The following is a 23,292-nucleotide window of genomic DNA, read 5'->3' on the forward strand; positions in this document are numbered from 1 at the left end:
CTGGGTCTGAGACTTGAGAGTCAGAAATTAAAAGTCCAGTGACAGCGCACACTATGCGACTTCCAATTGCAACAAGTTTAGTTGCCAATCCCATCGCGTCCAATCACATTACAGGCCAATGCACACATAGCTCTCTTTTAGGCCTAGACTGGGTGGGGGGGGGGGTGGGGGCGGGGCACTTGATTATTTCTTGATGGGGATGTGCCTCACGAAACCCTGGAATGGGGATCTAAGGAACTTACCACAAGCGTAAAATACAGGGGTCTTGGGAACTAAATATATACTGGGTAGTGTGAAAAACGGTCTACGGAACGGGTTCGCGATACAGTAGGTACCTTGCACGCTAGCACTGTGAATACAGATATGGGCGCCATCTGTGCATAGAGCTCCTAGCGGAGGGAGTTGTGAAGCCGTGCGTGCAGCTCTTGCATGCGGAGCTCGCACTGATTAATTTTGGCAGGGCAAGGGAACTGAGATGTTTCGTAATGGGGGTTTCGCGGGGTGGCTTCTGAACAGAGCTTACTGTCATTGGGAGTATCTAGAGAACTGAAGAAAGGGGTCATCAAAGCGTCGCATCCTCGTACCACCAATAAATGTGAGTGCCCAGCCCCCTCCCCGGGCCTAGACCCTAGCGCCTATTCTTTTGCGCATTAGTTTGCGCTGCAGGAGTGCAGCAAAGTAGCCATTATATCATTTAGAACAAATCTGATTGGCTGAGATTAACAAAATCACAGAAAAATTGCCAAAAAACGTGACATGTCAAATGTTTGAGATTTGGTTTGAGAGTGAGAGAGTGGCATTTGTTTCAAATATCAGATGACTTGGAGGCTGGGGCAGCCTGCGAAGCAGAGTGAGACTGCAGGCGCTTCTTTTCCGACGGCAGCGGTGTCAACACCAAATCTTAACCAAAGGTTAATTTTTTAAAATGACAGCATAACTTTAATAACATAAAGTATATGGACATAGTTCATGAAACTTGGACATAAGGTCAATTAAGTATTACTAAATATCTTGCATGAGGTTTGGGTCACATGGGTCATTTAGGGTCGATGAACCTTATAGACCATTTTAGGGGAATCAACATCAAATCTTAACCTAAAGATAAGTTTTTGAAACGTCATCATAACTTTGAAATATACCTTGTTCATGAAACTTGACCATAAGGATATCAAATATTACTGAACATCCTGCCTGAGTTTCAAATCACATGACCAAGGTCGAAGGTCATGTACATTAGGGTCAATGAACTTTGGCCAAGTTGGTGGTATTTGTAGAATTACCATCATAACTCTGTAATACCCCTTTCATAGTGAGAGCCGAAATGGAGTTAGTCCGGAGTCCAGGAGGAGTTACTCCACTTTGGAGGGCAATATGCAAATTCTGAGATTAGTTCGATCCGGATTCAAAGCGGAGTACTCAACCCACTTCAAGAAGAGGGTTACAAACGGAGGTTCTCTGCACCGGAAATGCGGTATGCGCTTATCGCTGTGATCTCGCCACACGTATGGTGCTAACTCGCTTGGAAACCATGGCAACGACTGCGGATACACCGCTGGGGTGCTTGCCAATATGAAAGGGGGTTTAAAATCTGTCCGCAGTACAAGCGTATAAACCCAATCCGGAGTTATTCCGGAGTAACTCCACTTCGCCTTTAGTATGAAAACGGTATAATTGTATTTGTATAGTTCATAAAATTTTGACATAGAGTAATCAAGTATCACTGAACATCCTGTGCGAGTTTTAGGTCACATGACCAAGGTCAAAGGTCAATGAACTTTGGCCATGTTGGGTGTACATTTTGTTGAATCACCATTGTAACTTTGAAAGTTTATGGATCTGCTAGTCCACTTTGCTATTAAAAATGTGTGAAAACAAAGTGGGCTATTAAAGCTGAACCCCGGGAAATTGGTGGTGCTAAGACTCCCCCCCCCCCCCTTTAGCCCCACCAGTTGAAGAAAAAAAGTGCAGTGTGAAAACTGAAAAGCATAAAGTTTATGGATCTAGTTCTTAAAACTTGGACATAAGGGTAATCAAGTATCACTGAACATCTCATAAGAGTGTAAGGTCACATGACCAAAGTCAAAGGTCATAAGGTCAATGAACTTTGGCCATTTTAGAGTTATTAGATTGCTGTCATAACTTTCAGAGTTTATAGATTGTAATGTGGATATTGTAATCAAGTATCACTGACAAGTGTTACATGTAGGTCGCATGATCAAGGTCAAATGTCGAACGAAGTACATGTAGTGTATGATGTATCATTATATGAATGGTGTTTTTGTGAATGATTATTTTATGGTAGATTTCAAAGTCAGCACTGCTGTTATATTGAATTGTGTGATGCGGGAAGAATCAGGAGAGACTGCCAGAGGCTCTCCACTTGTATCTTACATTAAATCAGCTATCGAGAAGTCTTTGAGTGTTTCCATTATATGCTATTCCTAGTATATGCCTGTACATGTATGCTCTAATTTTGCTGCAAACTGCATTTAAACTGTTTAATACCCCGAAACATGTTTTCATGTGACAATCTGTACCCCCCCCCCTTCAGTAGACCCTGGCCCTTATTAATTTACAGTACACACCTTCAGAGTAGGAAATCATTTTTATTTTTCAGGGGACCAACGTTTTGGGGGCTTTCTTTACAGCAATTTCTGCCTTTTTGAATATTGCTTTTCTAATTTAGTCTTGAATATCGTACGTGACAGATCTTTGGGCAACTCTATTTCATTTTCATTTTCATAAAAATATAGCAATCATACATTTAGCTGAAATGTATGCATTACAGAGGTATAGTAATTCATTGTAAAACAATAATCTAATGGTGATTAAAAAAATAAAATCCAGTATACAATATGAAAATTTGAATTTACAATGTATTGAAAACATGCAGTTCAGCAGTTATTTTATAGGAGATGGATGAATATGGTATCGTATTGCAAATGAAATAGGAGGTACTGCAACTGTATTGCATACTTTTGTTTCTTGCATAAAGTCATGCTAGCAACGTTACTTTCTGGTAACCAGTTTTTATGTACCGGTACTGGTTATTAAAATGTGGGTATAATTTGCTTGTACATTCTTCAAAATCATATTAGCATAATTGTTTAAGTGTATCCACATGATCTTTTTAAAAGCATGATCTTCAAAATCTTAATAACTTTTGCCTAATAAAGATAGTTTTACTTGATTTTTTTCTACTGTATGAAATAAATTGTACATGTTCTAAAGTTTCTCATTAAACACAGGCACACAATATTCTATTACTGGAACATGCAGTGCATGCAATATGTTATTATTATACACAGTTTCAATTCGCTTGTATGGAAAGGGCGATTGACCTACAACATGTACATTATCTATCCACTGGAGTAAATCACTTTGAAAATTCCCAACATTTTCGTCAGAGCCTAGCTAGGTTATTATAGAATTTGAATTTTATCCCTCCATTCTTTTCTCCCAAAGTCTGCTTCCAGCATTGCCAGTTTATCAAAACATTCCTCACTAAGAGACAGAGAGGGGAAGCAAAGGAGAGTTGAAAAAAAATCTGTCCCTTCGATAAGTCCAGATTGAAAAGCGCAAAAGCCCCTGGGATAGGAGTATTGTACGTGAGAAGAATACATGAATAAAATTCAGGAGCTTCACTTGATATTTCGCCTCCATAATAGTTATTTTCTTTTCCATCCAGAATATGCCTTCCTTCTTGAAATTTTACCTTAGAACTTTAAAGGTAAAAGACAGTATTTGCAGCAAATAATTATTTCATATGAAAGTCTTTAAAATCAAGGTTTAATTGCCACAATTTTATCATAGATCTAGGTTTGGTACATTGAAATAAACTTATCTTTGTGAAGCCGTGAAATTTTAGCTGAAAACCAATAATTCTGATAACTAACACAGGAAAGCATATGTGGGACAGTGTGTTAATATTGCTCGGAAAAGTACCTGACATTTGATGGAATTCAGTGCATAATTTGCTCATTTCTCAGCAATTACGCATTTTGTTCCAGTGCCACTTGGCACATATTTTTTTTTTATTTATGTGCATACAAGCACTTTGGTGGTAATTTTATTGGATTCTGTTCGAACTAATTTTGAGATAATTACCACAACTGGTATTATCTTTATTAGGGACTTCGAATTACGATTTTGGCTTTCATGAAAGTTTACATGTAGGCTTTGTTCATGTACTGTTCTTGATGGTAGAATACTGTACACACTTTACATACTAATTTACCCATATCAGGCAGGCATGTACAAGTATACATGTAATAATGAAAGCATTTATGCAATAATGAAAGCATTTATGCAAGCAAGAACAGGGCAATTCCATGAAATATATACTGTATGTCCAACCCCCTATATTTGGGACCTTAATGAAATTTTCTTTCTCTGATTTCTTGTTCTTTTGTGAGTCTGTAATGTTTTCAAAGGACCATGACTCGACCAGTTTATGAAGTGAAGTATGACTTTAAAAATGAGGGTCAGATGTACAAAATATTGATCATTTTAATATGGAATTGCCCAACAACAAAAAAAATTAAGCCCTTCACCAGACTTGATTATGGCCAAATCAGGTAAATTTCTACCGGTATGCTTTTTTTCAATATCAAGTGAGAAGATTGTATTTGAAAGATTTTCCAATTCCCACGTGTAATGTAATGAAAAGGGCTAAACGGGCTAATTACATGTATCTACTCTAGCCTCACAATTGTCTAATAAACTCTTCACAGGTTGCAGTGTACGAGTTGTGTGTACTCTATATTTCAGCTTATGTACACATCAAGTACTTCATTAGAAACAATTTGCACTTTCCCCCCCTCAATCCATTGTATCACTCAATTGAAATGAATAGGCGCATTCACACTTGTTGGATCAGAAAATTAACACACAGTTTGTTTTAAATAGTGTGAATGTATATAAGTATGCAATGTATCAGAGAAGAGAAAATACCGCAGATTTATATTCCCTCTTTTCAAAATAACAACAGTATCAACTTCAGCAGAGATTGAACCCTCAAAATATGCAACTTCACGAGGATGTATAAACTTGTTTTTCCATTCTGAAAGCAAATTGGTATACAACCCAACGGGGACGCCCTGATGGGTTGTAAGGAATAAAAGAAGAAGAATGCATGTATGGATATTTGCACACGTACTGTTGTAAACAACAGACACTGTATGAAATATGTGAGGTCAACGGGCGATCTCGCGCTCATGACTCTAAAATTCCCCCGAAATGCATTGTTTCTAACCTAAGCGTGGCCCGAGGATCTGTCAAAAACAATATTCAATATTTTTCAGAAAATTATTAGAACTATTAAACTATGGCAAAATAATCATTTTTCCTTTTAATGCATATTTGCTTGTTGCCCCTAAAAGTAGCCCTCTATTATAGTGAAAGAATAGCCCCCAAAATTCCACAATCGTCCCTTGAAAATAAAATCATTTCTTAAGTATACCTGTCTATGAACATCTTTATTATTGTTTTTGGCAGATGGGACTGAGCATGGGCTTGGAATCGGGGGGGGGGGGGGGGTAGGGGGGGCAGTCAAATGTATTGTGTACACATGCGGGTGACCAAATTATTTCCAAAAAACCCCTAAAACATAAAACAAAACAAGTTTTTCTCTGTGTGAAAAATAACCCCTTTATATTAAGTTGTCACCAGAATATGACCCCGAAGAAAAAACTTTCGGGGAAAAACATACAGATTACCCTACGCATGTTTGGCCAGTCTTTAAAAAAAAGCTTTGAAAAAAAAACCCCTATATGTTTGACCCTGTGATTGACCAATCTTTCAAAATCACCCTATTTTTTAAATCAATGTTTTGGATACCCTTTACGAGTGCACGTGCGGCCCGTGTCCAAAACTGAAAAACACCCCTTTAAAAGCGTTTTTTTGGTCACGCATGTGTACAGCAATATATTTGACTCCCCCCCCCGAGGCTTGGAATAGACATGTATTATATTTTCAAGGCTAGATAATTTACAGGTATTTTGCGCACCCAGGTAGATGTGAAAACGCACCCTTTAAGAACTTTATTTGGTTGACTGGTGCCTGTGAATGGCGCTCTTGTGAAAACACAGCTTCAAACTGTTTTGCAGCGGCTTGGCTGTGGAGAGCAGAGTAAATGAGTTCTCACCTTCTTTGATAAAAGAGAACAAAAGGCAAAGTCTTTCACTTTAGTTGTTGAGATTTGCAGATTTTTGAGCGAGGTATTTGCCCTGGCCGAAAGGAAAGAAGTTTTTTCCCTTGCTATGATCATGGACCCTACAAGCTATGATGTGTGATGTATGCAAAATGTATTGTGTACTAACAAGAACTAGAAAGTTTCAGAAACTTGTGTTTTGCAATAAAAATCTTGATAGGAATTGAAGTGAATTGGATCAAATAATCATTGAATAAGAAATAAATAAACACCTCACAAGTAATAATTATTTAATATCTATCTCACACTCTCTCCTGTATATCGGTCTGTCTGTCTTTCTCTCTCTTATAATTAAAAAAAAAGAAAAAAAATATTCTTTCCTGCCTTCTACATGGTTCCCTGCCTTCATCTATAATATCATTTCACTGCAAATTTTGATTTTTTTTTGGGGGGGGGATCGGGTAGAAGCATTGTGTTCAGGGGAAACTTCCTGAAAAAAAATCATGTGAAAAGAAAAGTGAGCAAGCAAAACTTTGTTACAAATGACCAGAAAATAATTTTGTATTGTACTTTACAATTTAATTTTTTTTTCCAGAAGCAAAATGTAAGAAAGATAAAAGTTCGATATTGTAAAGTTGATCATCAAACACGTCTTTATGTACATGTAGGCCTACATTCTACAATCAGCCTTGGGTCACAGCAAAAACTGCAGTGTTACCCAGTGTACATAGAGGACCACACCAGTTATTTTACACTGGTGTTAAATTGGTGGTGTTTTACACCTATAGGTGTTGTTACAACAACTTTTGTTGTTACATGTACACTCTTTGGTGGTATGTTTAATCTCTAGGGTGTAATTTTAACACCTCAGGGTGTGGTCCTCTATTAACAACAATTGGTGTCAGCTTTAACACCAGTTTTTAAAGTGTACAGGCATGCAAATATGAGAAAGCTACATGTATATAAAAAGAATAAGCACAGCATGGTTATTGTGTAGGCTCGCCTATCGTTGGCTCTAAATATACAGTCCATGTTTGCAAATCACTAATGGTTGATTTCCATACATATATGAAGTTTTCTGGGTTATGCCTTTTTTATTCTTTCAAATTAACAAATTGGATATATTTGGCCTTTCTATCACGATGCCACAGATAATACATACTCATAGATCTGCAAAGGATGGGAACATTAAACTGTTTTACAAATAGACATGATTAATGGTCTTATTTTCATCTAGTTGGCCTTTTGAACCCCTTGAGTTTTACAGTCCTTGTTAGAAAAAAAACTTGTTTGTGTATTACAGCTACATGTAGTAGCTTGAATTATGAGCAAGACTTAGCCCACTTTTTCTGGTATTATTTCCCTGGAGCTTTAGTAGAATTGAATAAATCCTTGTGAAACTTTTCGAGGTCTATTTCCTAGCATTTCACCTTCTTCGTTAAAAAACATTTACAGGTCCTTTGACCTGCACATGCAGACATGCTACATGTAGCCTTTATTGTGGTATAACTCTTGTTTCAAAATAGCCTGAAAACATTTTAAAAGTGTATCAATCAGATTCCTTAGAAAACTAGGTTATACCTAGATTTCCACTTTCGTGATTCACCCCATGATTGACACAATGATCTTAATCGTGTGATAATTGTAGCGATCATATCAGATCAGTTGTGGCAATGTCGATCACAGAAAAAAATTGAATAGCTCAAAAATTCTCATGATCAGGTATGGAAAGGAAATTGTGGCGTTCGTAAAAGATTGCATGGCAATGGGAACGAGACATTAGAAATTAGACAATATGTGGCATCCTTTCTCATAATTTTCTTCTTAACCCCCCCTCCCTCCAAAAATCAAAACGACAAAAACAAAATACCCCTTGCGGATGTGTTTTTTTATAGATAAATAAAGAAGCTATCTAGACAAATCTTTCAAGATTTCAGGGCCCCCACAAATCTATGAAAATCCATCAGTGTCATAATTTTTTCTACAGGAGATTTGCAAAATGTCCTTTGTAAACAAAGGAAATCACACAAAAGAGTCAAGAAATCAATGACTTTATTGATATACATTCAAATCTAGAATTTTTTTTTGAACAAACATGCATTTCATATACTTTGCTGGCTTTCCATAGTAGATGGGCCCCAGATATCGGTTGATGAAAGAATACCATTTTTACAAGCAGTGTACATAGATCTGTACATATTAATGTACTAGGCCTACATGTACATGAAGGCCTATTTATAATAGGAAGGCATGTACAAACAAACCAAATATTGAAAGATCTTTGAGTGAGTCATGTTGGTTCAATTATTCACACTATACACATTAAACTCTCTAATCTGTTGACAACTGAATTCTTTATTTCCTATTTAAATACAGCCATCACTTAAGCGGGTAAAGTCTGCTACATGTGCTTGTGTGTGACAGGCCATGTTTTCACAAATTTATTCTCTCTTCCTTTTTCCCCAAGAAAAGAGCATTTTTTCCGCCTTGCTTGAATTTTATCAGATAAGACTATCTATTAAAACACATACACTGTATGTGATTTTAAGATCTGACTTAAATTATCTTATCAATTACACCGCTCTAGCCACCTGAGTTGTGTTCATTATGTAATAGCTGTATTGTGTACATTCATTGTTCAGAGGTCTATGTACATGTGATAGCCTACAATCCCTACATACTGTGCGTCATTCTCTTCTATTCTATTCTTCATACTGTTTTTTTTTTCGGGGGGGGGGGGGGGTACTCAACCAAAAAAGTGGTTGGGGTGTGCCGCTGGCGAGACAAAAATCAGGGGCCTTGGAGCGGGCTTATTGTAAAAAGGAGGGTCCTCGGAACGGGCTTCGGAACTACCCCTCTATCCGATCTATCATTTTATTCTCATGATACATTCATGTATTTCTATTTTTTATTTCATTAACTGTTTTGGGATTTAGGGGGAAAAAATGACACGGGGGGGGGGGGGGGCGATTTAGTCCCCAAAATGCTCAAATGATCCCTGGAAACTAGACAAAAGAGCACTGGAAAATCCCCATTTGTTGCAGTTTTAATTCTTATGTCCAATGTTGCAGATTTAGGCAGTAAGTTATGAAAAGTAGCCCCCACCCCCAAAAAACATAATGCCTGTTGGGATTGTTTGTCATTCTCTAATATTCGTTGCTGTACAAATTCAAAATTTCAAGGGATACATTGTAGGTCTATATTCCTATGTATACATATATGTACGCATGGATCCATGGTATAGGCCTACATGTAGTCCCCAAGCCAAGGCAAGAGGGTATACTCTATTCTATTGGGCAACCTTCAATCAGTCTCTGATTTTTCTTTGGCGACAAATCAGCCCCCAGACATCGATCGCCATCCAATTTTACCCTCGATTTCCTTCTAATTTCTACCAAGACTGTATAAATCCTATTGAAGTTGAATAGCAGCTTTCCTTGGTGATTCATACCAGAAGTGAGCATCTCATCATGATATACACTTGTAATTGATCATTCTCACTGACTATCTGTTACAAGCTACTGAAATTCTTGCTTCTGATTGGCTCAGACCAAATTTCCTCTTAATTATTCTGTAGGGGGCATCTCATCAAACAGATCTAGCAAGTTTCACTGACCATTTGTAATAAGCTATTGAAATTCTTGCGTCTGATTGGCTGAGAGCAAATTTGTCGGTGAAAATCACTGATTGGATGCCTCATGAAACATGCTCCCCATGCAGTTGCGAGCCATCAGTAGAGAAATTGAAAGTGATGTTGCCCCGCTGTGAGTAGCATAGTAAACCATCGTCATCATGCATTCCACTTTATATGATAGAATTGGAAACTGTAGCTAATCTTGGCTTTCCTGCTAACTCTCTGCTCATGTAGCTCTTTGCTCATCGTAATATTTGTGTACTGTACATGTAGTCCTCAATAAAGTATACTTGCTCTAATGAATATTCATGCATTATTTAAAGATAAATTCCAGTATTGGTAACGATCTCAAAATGACTTTTTACAGAATCTAATATAATGACCACCCAAGTGTCTGTTTGTATGAATAAAAAATATGTGCCAAAGGATTCTGGAAGAAATTGTGTAATTGCTGAGAAATAAGCAAAATAAGCGCGGATTTGGTCACTTCCGTCGGGTCTTTATTCCAGCAATAATAATACACTGTCCCACGTGTGCCTATCTGTGTTGGTGATCTTCAGTGCGAATATTTTTCGGCGTAGATTTCAAGATTTCACAAAGTTCAATTTATGTAACTGTACCAGATCTAGATCCTCGATGATATACTGACAATTAAGCCTGGTTTTACAGACTCTCTCATGAAATCAGTGTTTATTGCAACTACTGGTATTTCTCTTTAAGGTGTTAATTGAAAAATATTACATTCAACAAGATTTTATAAGTAATAATCATTTTTGCCTAATTGAGTTAGATTTACTCAATCAAAGCAAGCTACATGTAGCAATACATACACATAAATTTTCTTAATATTGAACCCAAATAAATCAAGTAAATTAAAGACAGTTTATAACTACTTTAAAAAAAAAATAATTACAAATTATAAATTCTACTTTATAACTTCTGATTCAATTTTTTTAACAGCAAAAGAAAAATAATTACAAATTATAAATTCTATAAACTACTGATTCAATTTTGTTAACAGCTTGATTGCTTATCACCCAATTCATCCATCATGTCTTTAAGGCCTGTTCACACCGCCCGAGCGTTGCTACATCTAAATTTATGTAGGTCTAAATGTAGGCGATGTAGTCTCCCCACCCCCCACATAGAAACTAATCCTGTCAAAATCGTTAATTACTTCCTGTCTTCATTTATGGGATTAGTGCTGTCCCATGATACGTTTAATCCTATTGTCTAATCAGGAAATGGATTATCTGAAGTGATTGAAGCCCTTTATCTGCTTTGAATAGACCTAGTAATCACATGAAAAGAGAGAAAAATGGGTCAATGGAAAACTCAGTTTGATGCACCATTCAATCAATGCCAGGGAGATATTTGTATAAACTTTTTTTTCAAAAAAAAAAGATGCTGCATAAAAAAAGTTGGCATGTGACATCGTCAATTTGCAAATTTTCGTTCAGCTCATGTTGAGCATGAAATTGGATATTAAACTTGAAATTTCTGTAATTAGTTCTATTCTTCCTTTGATAATACAAAATAAGTAGGTCTTTTTTATGTCATTCGATTACTTTTCACAACTTTTGCAGTTTGAAATTTAGCCTGTTTTCAGCTCATCTTGTAAGGGAGGTATTGTATTTTTTTAAATATTGAAATGCATATGTTGGTTGAAACTTGGGAGCCAATTTTTATCAGACTTCTGTCTTATAACATGAAATACAAAATACAGGAAAGAAAGAAAAAAAAGGATATAACTCTTCTGAATTTCTTATTCTCTGCTAGTAGTACATCTAGGCTACAGTATGCATGTTTGTCTGTATGTGTTCATGATCATGTCTCTGTTTCTGTCTTCCATCTCACTCCTCCCATTTTCTCTTTCTCTGAGTCTGATTGTTTCTACCTCAGTCTGCCTTTCTGTTGCTTTCTCTCCCTCATTGCATGTGTACTGTATTTCTCTTTTTTTTGTATCTTCATGTATCTCTTTCTTTGTTTCTTTCTCTCTTCATCTATCTCTGTCTAATATCCCTATTTCTTCTCTCATCTGTTTATATGTCTGTCTGTTCCCCTCTCATCCATTCTCTTTCTTTCCACCCTTCTCCCCCTCTCTCTTGCCCTCCCACCTTCTTTCCTTTATAAATCCTCAATTCTTCCCCTTTTATGACATTGTGAATAGTATGATTGATCTATCCCTTTGAGTGAATTCTCTCTCAACCCAGACACTATTCAGTCAACCATATCAGAGACTTGAACACACACACATCATCATCAAATCCACTTCTATTCTCATTCAAATTTGAACAAAGCTTGAGGATTTCCACCCCTAGTCTTAGAAAAATAGACCCAGAATGATTTCGATGTCTCACTACAGGCACTGTAACTCTGCCTATTAAAAGGTTAGAACTCATTAAAACAATTTAGGGGCCTACAATTTTGAACATATTTCCATGCTGAATTATTTCTGTAATGACTATTGTTCTACAATGTTTTTTAAATTTTGCTTTCCTTTTAGTTGTTTCGGCGATCAATGTTTGAAGAACAGAATGTTGGTGGTAATGTTAAACAAGTTCACATTTTATATTTGAAATGGGTTTTGTTGTCAATTGTGTATTTCTTGGGATTTTGTAAATACATGTATATCAAAATTTCACATGAATATTCACAAATTTCACACTTTTAGAAAAGCCTATATTGGCTTCCCAAGGAAGTGACAATGGTGAGAATATAGGATGATCAGAATCCAATACTTTTCGGGATGTTAAAGGTATTGTTTAACATTGTGAGCAGCCGATTTAAAAAATTCTCAAACCAAGATGAAACATTTGTACAAGTGCATGTATTAGAACTAATAAACCCTGAAAACAACCATTATTGAGAATAAAAAGCTAAAACTACAAGGCAAACCCCAATTTTGTAAAAAGGCGCCTTATAGACACCTAAATAGTACACATAAGTGTATGGGATGAAATTAAGATGGTGTTTCCGGTCACTTTATATTTCAATTTTTGAAGCACTAAATAATCATTTTCGAACGCAATGTTTTTCTGGGCTTCATTTATAGAACATATCACAGACAAAGGTGACAAGTGTGACCTTCTAGCTCAGATTTTTAAAAAGTCAAACCAATGTTAACCAATCACTTTAACCGTGTCAGAGTGTCAGGCACGTCACTGCACCAAGCACTGACCAGTCATGATGATGCTAGCATCATAAAGTCTGTTTTGAAAGACTATCCTTATACTTTGCATTCTTTTTTTCACCACAGGGGTTCCCTCTCTTGAGTGCCTGCTGCGCACCCCTACCTCTCCATGTACCCGTGAATGGAACGAGCCAGTCTTTGCCTTTGTTACACACTGTACATGAGTGGTCGAGATAAGAGGCTTCCAAAACAAGGCTTGCCAGGCCAAGATGGGCTGTTTTTCGCGACTGGACACTAAAAACGGACTATAAATTTGGATATTCCCCTTGTTTTGAACTTGATGATGCCTTATTTTATGATTTGATAGGTAAGTAATTCGGAGCTCTTCTAAAATGCATTTATATCATCTCGAGTAGATCCTACTCCATAATATTACTTGCCAAGATGTGTGTATTAGATTGTGTGTCTGTGTGATAAAGAGGTGCCATTTAGCATTCATGAACTTGTGGGATGTAACAGGCTCTGGCAATAGGGGTGCGTTGGGGGTGCAGCAGTATTGGAGATGAGAACATGGGATGCTGTGTGCATGGGTTTCTCTGGGCCGGGCTGGGATGGATGATACTGCATCAAGCTGCATTTAGGATGCAAGAAATGGTTAGATTTTCCAGTCATGCTAGAGGATGCCCGGCCTTGCAATATTCAAATTTTTATACCCTAAATTCTTTAAAAATACCAACAGTAACACCAGTGAAACTCTAATTGTAACAGAAGAAGATACATGTACTGTATCTGTATGTACATGTAGTACAGTATTTCCATGGGCAAACCTTTGGCATCAGCCACAGTCAATCTGTCTTCAGGGTTCCGTATAAACACAAAAGTTAGTACATGTAGTTAATCGTACACTTGATTTTCATGAGTGATTGCACATTTTAGTCACCGACTAGTCAGTGGAATCAATCGTAGAATAATGTTCTACTATCAGTGTTATAAGCTTTGAGTTACAGGCTTCTGATCATATTATTTCATTATTGGCCCTCACAGTACACAAATGGTCACAACAGGTCAATGAAGTTCAACCTGTAATGTACATGTGTACATGTATGTATAAGAATCTCAGCTGTTAACTTGGTCTCTGCAAATTTGCTTTTCAAAGACCTTGAGCCAGGGAAATATTTAGAATTGTGTACAGTTCTAACAACGGACTTTGGTTTATTTATCTTCTATATCAATGGATATGTTCATCAATATTGCTCATGGTCATATTCACTAAAACAGCTTGATTTTAAACACATCCAGGGTGTTAGCACAGTGGGTTTTGAAAGGTGGTAGGATGCTACATTGTACATTGTAGATGTACATCTACAAAAGGGTTTGTCTTTTAATTGACCATTATTCAGTGCTAGTTTTGAAGAGAAAAGAAGAGCCCATTATACATGTATCACAAGACACTTTTTTAAAGTTGAAATTGGAAAAGGTTGTATACATACAGTCAAGAGTCTTGGATGATTTAAAATTTGCCATTTATTTTGGTCCCTGATAACTTGATCAGTAGGGGAAGGCGGGGTAAGTTGTGACAGTTTTTGCTTTTTGCATGTTAGAATTTATATGATTAATAATCTTGTCGAAATAAGTACCTTGCCTTGAAATTTAATTCTTCTGAAATATATTCCACCTATATATAACTGTCTATCCCCACACTGAAAGTCATCGTGACCTTTGAAAAAACGGTGTCAAATGGCCCAACTTGCCCCATATATGGGGTAAGTTTGAGCCACCTGGGGTAAGTTGAGCCACAAAAACTATACATGTACAAAATGTATGAGGGGAAAACCAGCATGTCAATTTTTTGTTTTAAGTCTTTTCACTTGCTAATTCTCTATAAATACTAACATCCTTTAAAAGTAAAAGAGCAGTCATGTAAATTTGCTCCTTTCAGCCAGCATTTCAATTGATTTTTATGGTTTGTTTGTTTTTTAAGATACATTACCATAGGAATTACCATGGCTCAACTTGCCCCATGCTGTTTGGCTTACATGTACCCCAGTCCGAAATTAGTGCGATAATTTTGTATCCACACATTTATTATACATCCATCATATAAAAGACTATGACAAGAATGAAGATCCATACCTGGACTAATAATGTTGTTATCATGTCTTTATTACATGTATATTGAAAGACGTGTGTGTTTATAAAGCACTTATCTATTTCACACTCTTTTTTTACTTTTTTGGCTGAAATTCATGTTTTTCCCTCTGGAAAAACTACTTTTTGTTTCAAAGTTGAAAACAATGTGGTGGGGTTAGGGGTTATGCTATGGGTCATCAATACATGACACCACCACAATGTCTGACTCATTCATTATTGGCCTGGGGCTGGTGGCTCAACTTGCCCCTATGCTCAACTTACCCCGCCTTCCCCTACTGTTTCTTTTCATTTTTTTTCTTTTCTTTTTCAATGGGTACATGTAGTTCAATCTTCGCAGCTCAAGTTACATGTAGTACCAACAAGGTTCAAAATATTACTTCTTTCAAAGTGGCTACAATGTACCATTACATTCTCAGAATATAAAAGCAATGCTGTATTTCTATTGTAATGTTTTCAGTTTCTAATGCTAAAATGTATATGAACATAAACCATACAAATTAGGATACATGTCAAAATTGTGCAATGTGCTGTACCAATTCCAAAACAAGGTTGCAATAATTTCAAAAAATTGATTGTAAATGTATTTTATTCTTGTTCCCTTATGCCACAAGTTTCTAGTTTAGATTCCAGACACTAATAGTTTAGACAACATCAATCATGACATTTCATGCCAAATACATAGAATCTACTTGTAACAATAGCAAAAAAGTTGCATTGAATTTGACTGCTATGCCCTTTGGTGATCATTATCAGCTAGCTATGTGCATTGATGCAATATTTACTTTTTTCTATGGAACCGATATTCTGCAGGTCTCTATTGTATCGTAGGAAGAAAAGCAGAAATATGATTAATTGGCAATTTTCATTTTCAGAATCTTGAATGTTTATAGTGAGAGATTATGCATACCATCCAATACCCCTGACTGGAATAACAGGACGGCCAAGACCTGTGTAATTGCATTGTGAAATAAACATTCTTTTGTAGGTCAAACTGTTATGATATCTTTATGAAGTTGACAAAAAAAAGACATCAACCTTGCAGACTCTCCTTATACCCTCACGAATAGAACTTCCTCCCCCTTTCTCCCCCATTTCTCCCAATTTTCATACTTGAATGGGAGGGGGGGGGGGAGAGAGGTGCTGCCCGCCTGCCCCCTTGTGGCACCACCCCTGTACAGGATATAGGCATGACTGAAAAAAAGAGAAAAATCCACAGCACACCAGCTTAAAAAAGAGAATCAATAAAGTGAGACATCATCAATAATGTGTATCGATAGAGCTTTTAAAATCTTCTTTATTGTGTAACCTATCCTCCATTAAGAATGGGTTTTAAGTCATCAATACTCTCACTGTTCGCTTGTTGCAGTGGGAATTGAGGCACTAATAGTGTCATGTAATGAAGAGATACTGGAGGAGAAGCAGTTGTTTGAGAAAAAATTGTTTGATGATACTGAAGTGAATGAGCATCCAGGCTCTGGGGCCCGTTGCAGAAAGAGTTGCAATCAATCGCAACTCCAAAAATCATGCGCAACTTGATATTCAACCAATCAACAGCGCGCATTTTTGACTTGCGATTGATTTTTTTACTTGCGTTTAAATGCAACTCTTTCTGCAACGGGACCCTGCTCAGACGTCCTGATGGGGGTTCCCTCTGAAAGTACACTCTACAAGATACTTGTACATGTACATGTAGCCCTGACATGTACATGTACATGTAGGGGGTGGGGGGGGGTGGATACTCTAATTTTAGTTTTCCGAGAATACTTACATGTACATTGTACATTGTACATGTAGATGTATAGGGGAAGAAGCAGGGTATTATTAAAGGCAATCTAAAGATATCCTCATATTTTTAAAATACATCTGAAAGTGAAAATGGTGGTGATCTTTGACCTATTTTTTCAGTTGCCAGATAATTGAGAGGAGAGTCCTGACAAGGATGATGTACAGTGTGAATGCAAAATTTGGTACATGGACACTGTAGTCACCATGTTTCAACCACACCGTACAAAATAGTCTGTCACGGCAATCCGAATGGGTGTTTCATATAAAAGCTTTTTGTAAAGTCGTGCATGACTTTTATGCATGAATTTATGTGCGAATTAATACATGACTGGACCTGTGCACGATTGTACACAACGTATTAAAGGATGATATAAAACAAAGAATCATGAGTCATTGGTATTCATTTTGAACCATTGAAACCGCCACCTTGTCTTCCAAATCATGATGTAAATTTGGTTCAAAGATGTTTGCCTCGATGGAATATCTGCCAACTGATGAACATAAAATCTAACCTCCAAATCTGTACCATAATCCTTATCTTCATGCATTATTCTGAACAAAAAAACTCTAATCCTACATGTACATGTAAATCTTATGCCCTATAAAAAGATAATAAGACCAGAGCAAATACATGATACATGTTGCATGAACAAATGTTGTGTCACCATAAATTCAACTTTCAATGGAAAATGTGAGATTTCACATTTCCTTTGCTTCCAGCCTATACATAAAGTCTAATCCTCCATTAAAAATCAATAGCTTTGTTATCATTGGATTCAACTATCAATGAATTCTTTTTGTTATTATTTGGAGATATCTTTGGTGCATGTCTTCTCCTTCAAAATGCCGGACATTAACACAATAGAATGGCTAGACGGAGTCACATTTAATGACGCAATTATGTTGGTTTTGGTCTAATTGCATTCAAAGGAGCTCAAGGAAAGAATAATTTAGTTGTCATAATGAAATTGAATCAGTAATTAAGTACCATGCGACCATGAGGTTGTGCAGTCACTGTCTGGGTTACCGCAGACTACATCATGTACGTAATTAATGTAGGTCTTGCCTAGTTTGCAATGTCATTCGTTGAAGTGCATACTTGTAGAAATTAAAGCCTGCCTTTGGCTTATCTGTGAAAATATGAATTCTTACATGTTATTTTTCATCTCTCTAGCAATATCTTTCTTGTTTTCACTTCCATTTCGAAAGGATCATGTTACAGATCCACTTTTGGTTAATATGCCAAGCACTTTCACTTTATATTCAATTTGACTTCATTATGATTTATGATTTTCATTTAAATTGTGCATGTGTTTTGAAATGAATTTTAAAAAATTGCTAGTAATATGAAATTTTCAGGGTTTGTAAACTATTCACAATAAAAGTATCACATGTACATGTATTACAGTGATGATAAAAAGTAAATTAAAAAAGATAACCCTGAGTTTTCCCAAACGAGGGAAACGTCTAGACTCAGAGAGTGAAATATACTGATAATGCCATCTGTCTGAACTCCCTCAGTGCAGCCATTTAGCCAATTATGTTCTAACGTTGTTTTTGTAATGAATTGTAATGAAACCTTGAGCGTGTTATTACATCCATTTATTGATTTTTTAATACTAAAATTGGTATATCCACTTTAATACTTTTTTTTACATGTACATGGTGTGGGTTGGTTCAGTGGTTCACATTGCTGCCGCTTCGAGCAATATGGCATTTGACATATTTACATGTACATGAAATTAATTTAATGTTATAATTTGAAATGGCCAACGCCACAGTCATCTTCAGCAAATTTTCAGATTCTTTATTGATGACATCACCGCAATGAAAACGCCTCTAGGAACGACTTACTGTTTTGGATTACTTTAATTTGTTTACAAAATAGCTGAAATTGATTTAGATTTTTATTTGTACATGTAGCTACATGTACATGTACATGTGCATACATAATCTGTAGCCTATAGATCTACATTTACACATTCCATTTTCAGAATTTCGGAAATTATCTATTTTGAAAACTCTATGTGAATAAAGGCATACGAAATACATGTATGTACAGTCAAAGGTGGCATGTTCAGAATGCAGGCTTTTTATTAAAAAAAAAGTTTTTTTTGGATCACTGTTTGATTTCATTATTTAGATCTAGACCATCTACATGTACAGTGTAGTCTTCAGTTATCTCAGACATAAGCCTCAATTTTATACTTCTAATAGAATAAAGAATTGTGCACAGACAGTCACCACAAAAAGAATTAAAGCTTTTCTCACTACTGGACCAACAAAAAAGTCCTTGATTTGATAAGGCCTACATAATAGTACATAACAATGTGTACATGTGCGCAAAAAATAATTTTTGATCAATATTTTTCCGTTCTGCTTTTAATGTAAACCTGCTATTAATTTCACCCCATCTTCATTGTGTATTGTTGAGGACATGGTATCCATTACACATAATGAGTGTCTGAGTGTGCATGAAATGACTCATAATTTGTAGCGTTCAAGCACTCAGTCATGGAGTCAATAAGCAAGAATGGTGCAGTTCATTGATATTGATTTTCTTTAATGCCTTTTTGGGGAGTGCAATTTTGCATTTTGTTTTTTTTTTAATGCTTTTTTGGGGAGTAAAATTTAGCATTTTGTTGCATCACGACCAATGGTATGTTGGTCACTCATACTGCCATTGTTTGATAATTACCCGTGATTGAGATTTTCAATAATAATAATAATAATAATAACGTTTTATTTACCCAGGGTAGCCACTTCAGTTAGGAAACTGCTCTACCAGCGGGCCCTGCATAACATAACATGTTATCATTACCCTTCTCCAATCTAAATGCTGAGCACCTAGCAAGAAGGCAGAAGGTCCCATTTTTATAAGTCTTTGGTATGACTCGGCCGAGGATCGAACCCACGACCTCCCGTTCATGAGGTGGACGCTCTACCGCTGAGCCACCATGCCCGGTTATAATCAATAATCTTATTGTTTTAGATGAAGATGATTAATTCGTTACACGCACCACGAACCGTCCTCTCTGCGCACTTCGATGCCAAAGTTAAGCGCACTGTACATGTATCTGTTCCATGAATCGTCCTCTCTGTTACGTTGCCCACTGTGTTGTAAATAATTAACTTCAAGAAAATATAAAGATACGGGGTGAAACTTTGGAACCTGAACTTTTTAACGAAGACACTGGTAAATAATTTGCTCTCCTTGTACATGTAGGTGCACTTACTGCTGGTTTAATAAAAAACTTTTCTTTAAATGCGTTTTCTGCAAAAGTAACTTCCGCATCGAAGTGCGCAGAGAGGACGGTTTGTGGTGCGTGCGACGAATTGATCATAATGATGGTGGTGATGATGATGAATGATGATAGTGTTGTTGGTTTTGTTGATGATGAGTGTTGGTAAATGGGTACCGGTAGGAAGTACATGTAATTCCTTAAGAAGCTGTGTGCGCTATGAACGCCTAGCTTAGCCGGGTAATATAGGAGCGCCTTGAGCACCTAACAAGGTGGAATTGTGCGCAATATAAATATCCTATATTATTATTATTATTATTATTATGATGAGTGTTGGTACTGGATGATGATAATGATGAGGGTGGGAAGAGTCGTGTGATGATGATGATGGTGATTTTAACGTTTACATGTACATGTATGCAGCCGTGTATTGATAATGGTGATGTTTATATTCGTGGTAATGATGATGATGGTGATGATGTTGATGGATGATGATGATGATGATGATGATGCTACTGATGATGATGATGGTGATGATGGTGATGATGATGGTGATGATGATGGTGATGATGATGATGGTGATGATGATGTTGTTGATGGTGATGATGATGTTGATGGTGATGATGATGATGATGGTGGTGGTGATGATGCTATAGTGTTGATGATGGTGATGATGATGATGATGGTGGTGATGATGATGCTATAGTGTTGATGATGGTGATGATGGTGGTGGTGGTGATAATGATTGTGAAACCACTGTCACAATGATAAAATGGCAATGATTGTCAAAGCCTAATGCCAATTATGATGCTACTTGTACATTGCCTAATATATTTATTTCACCTTGGTCTTTATGTGACTTTTATATGTCTGTACATCGGGTGGTAAGAGCCTTACATGAATGAACAGTACATGCCCTGTACATTATTAACACAAAACAGCGATCAGTTCTCTTTAATTAAATTGATACTGAATATTCACCACAAATACACTTGTTGGCCACAGTGTACATGCATCTAGCATTATTTAGCAATATTAGGAAAAAATAAAGCATACATCCTTCAGAATTATTCATTGACCTACATGTACATTAAGCATTTAGTTCACCTTTTTATTATTTTCATCAAATACAAGGAGGCATACTTGTAACCACCTACAAGTAGACGTACATGACTCCTCCTACTCCTAGGACTTCCCTTTTATTTCAATAGGCCAACCCATGTTGCATGACCTCACATTTTATTTCTGTAATCTGGATGAGTCACAGGGCATAATTCATCATCATGGATGGAGGGGTTGAACCATTACTCAAACCATTGTCCAGTACTGCAATGAGTGTGTGATATCCGCAGCGCAATTCCTCACCCCGTCAATGGCAGATGGTGGGGAGTCAGCCCACAGTTAGTGATGAAGATGAAGATGAAGGCGTTAAACTGTAGAAGAAGCACTGATTTTGATCATGGAGTTAGGTTCATGGTTCTGATATTAAGGGAAGGAGGGGTGAGAAGTGTTGAATAATTTCTGTGGTCTTTGCATTCAATGAATGACTACAGTACATGTAGGAATGTAGTCTGCTGTGCAAACCCTTCACTCAAGTTTAAAGGGTCTGAATGTGCATCCTACTCATGCCTTGTGTACCGAAGGCCCTCGAAACAGCAAGTTTTGTACGTGCTACATGTAGTCTTTGCGTGGAGACACACTTGTTGATCAAATTTTCAATCAGGGTCTGTGCCTGCAGACTAGTGGGAATGTGGGTTGTTAATAGGGAATCCTGAAAAACTATTTTTGATACGGGGAGGGGGGGGGGGGGGGTCTCCCCCTTCTCTGTATAATTTCACAGATTCTACCTCTGAAAATGTGGGAAAATAATGTACTAAGATTTTAGTATGATAAACATCTAGGCCTACATGTACATGTATGACACATGTACAAACATTGTTAAAGCCTAATTTCTTAACCATTGATTATGCCAGAAAACTGTCACTTTGTCTGTGAATAGTCATGGGGTAGCCTGCACGCACAGACTCATATTTGCTTCAACCAATAAGAGGCTGTTCTCACTACGTTCTTCAAACTATTTTACTGGAAACTAGTTTAACGCGTAGTGAGAACGGTCTAAGCAGTCTTGGAAGCGATCTTTCAAACCAGTTTGGAAAACCACCTCGCGATGTAGTTTTCAAGATCGCTCTGCCTCGTTAAACTGGTTTTAGCGTGAGGACACAACCGTTCTTTGGGAAGCGATCTTCGCACAATTTGAGCGCACTATTCGACACGACAGGTGTAGAATGCCTATGCTGCGGTTTCAAATTTCGTGCGAAACGTGTCACCCCACTGAGAGCGTTTCCATAGCAACAAGAGCGCTTTACGTGAAGTGATTTTGAAAACCACTTTCGTGTGATCAAGTGGGAACGCTAGCAAAGCGATCTTCCAAAGTGGTTTCCTGAATCGGTTTCCAGTAAACTAGTTTTAGAAAGCGTATGAGAACGGCCTCTAACAGATTGAGAGTGAAGACTAGATTCCAAAGACTCTGTGTGTGTCACTCACAGTGCATAGTGAATCTAGTCTCACCAATTCAGACTCTGCATTATACAGTTTGTGAATTGTGAAAACCAAAGGTCTATGCCTAAAGACAAGTCATGGGGATGGAAAGGGGGGGGGGGATGGAGGGGGCAGGCACAAAAAAAATATTCAAGCATGGTGTGAGCACTCCAAGAGATTGTAGCCCTTCAAGGCATGCCTCATAGCAAAGCCTCATCATTCACATTACAGACTTACAGTACATCAAATTTACAAATGTCAGGAGTGGGATTGATTCTATTGATTCAGGATTTCAATTTCATGCTCGCTCTCCCTACCCTCTCATATTGCCTTGGTCGATTCCCCTTCCAGCCATGGATAATTACATGATCGAACAGAAGTGTCAGTGTAGTATGCAAGCACAGACCCATTTTCAACACTAACAAATAACAGGCCTAGAGTAAAGACTAGATGCCATAGGTTCAGAGCCAGCCACGGTATGAATCTAGTCTCACTACTCCAGACTCTGAATTATTCGAAAATGAAGGGTCTGTGCCTGCAGACTAGCCTCAGCCTACCTTCCAATATTGCACAGTGCGTTTGATTCACATTTGACTGCCCCTAGTCTGCCTCAATAGTCTACCTCCCCAGACCTACATGTACTTGTACAATACATCTT

General features: G+C 37.2%; 1 protein-coding gene across 1 annotated transcript in view; it reads left to right on the top strand.

Annotated features, from left to right (window-relative positions):
* Positions 1–23,292, top strand: part of LOC121420249 (vang-like protein 2-B) — a 39,275-nt gene that overhangs the window by 2,153 nt on the left and 13,830 nt on the right. Inside the window, exon 2 of the mRNA XM_041614818.1 lies at positions 13,045–13,285. The gene's annotated coding sequence lies outside the window, so the exon portion shown is untranslated. The remainder of the gene's footprint in view (positions 1–13,044; positions 13,286–23,292) is intronic.

Source organism: Lytechinus variegatus, chromosome 8 (assembly GCF_018143015.1).
Source record: "Lytechinus variegatus isolate NC3 chromosome 8, Lvar_3.0, whole genome shotgun sequence".
In the NCBI taxonomy this organism is placed as follows: domain Eukaryota; kingdom Metazoa; phylum Echinodermata; class Echinoidea; order Temnopleuroida; family Toxopneustidae; genus Lytechinus; species Lytechinus variegatus.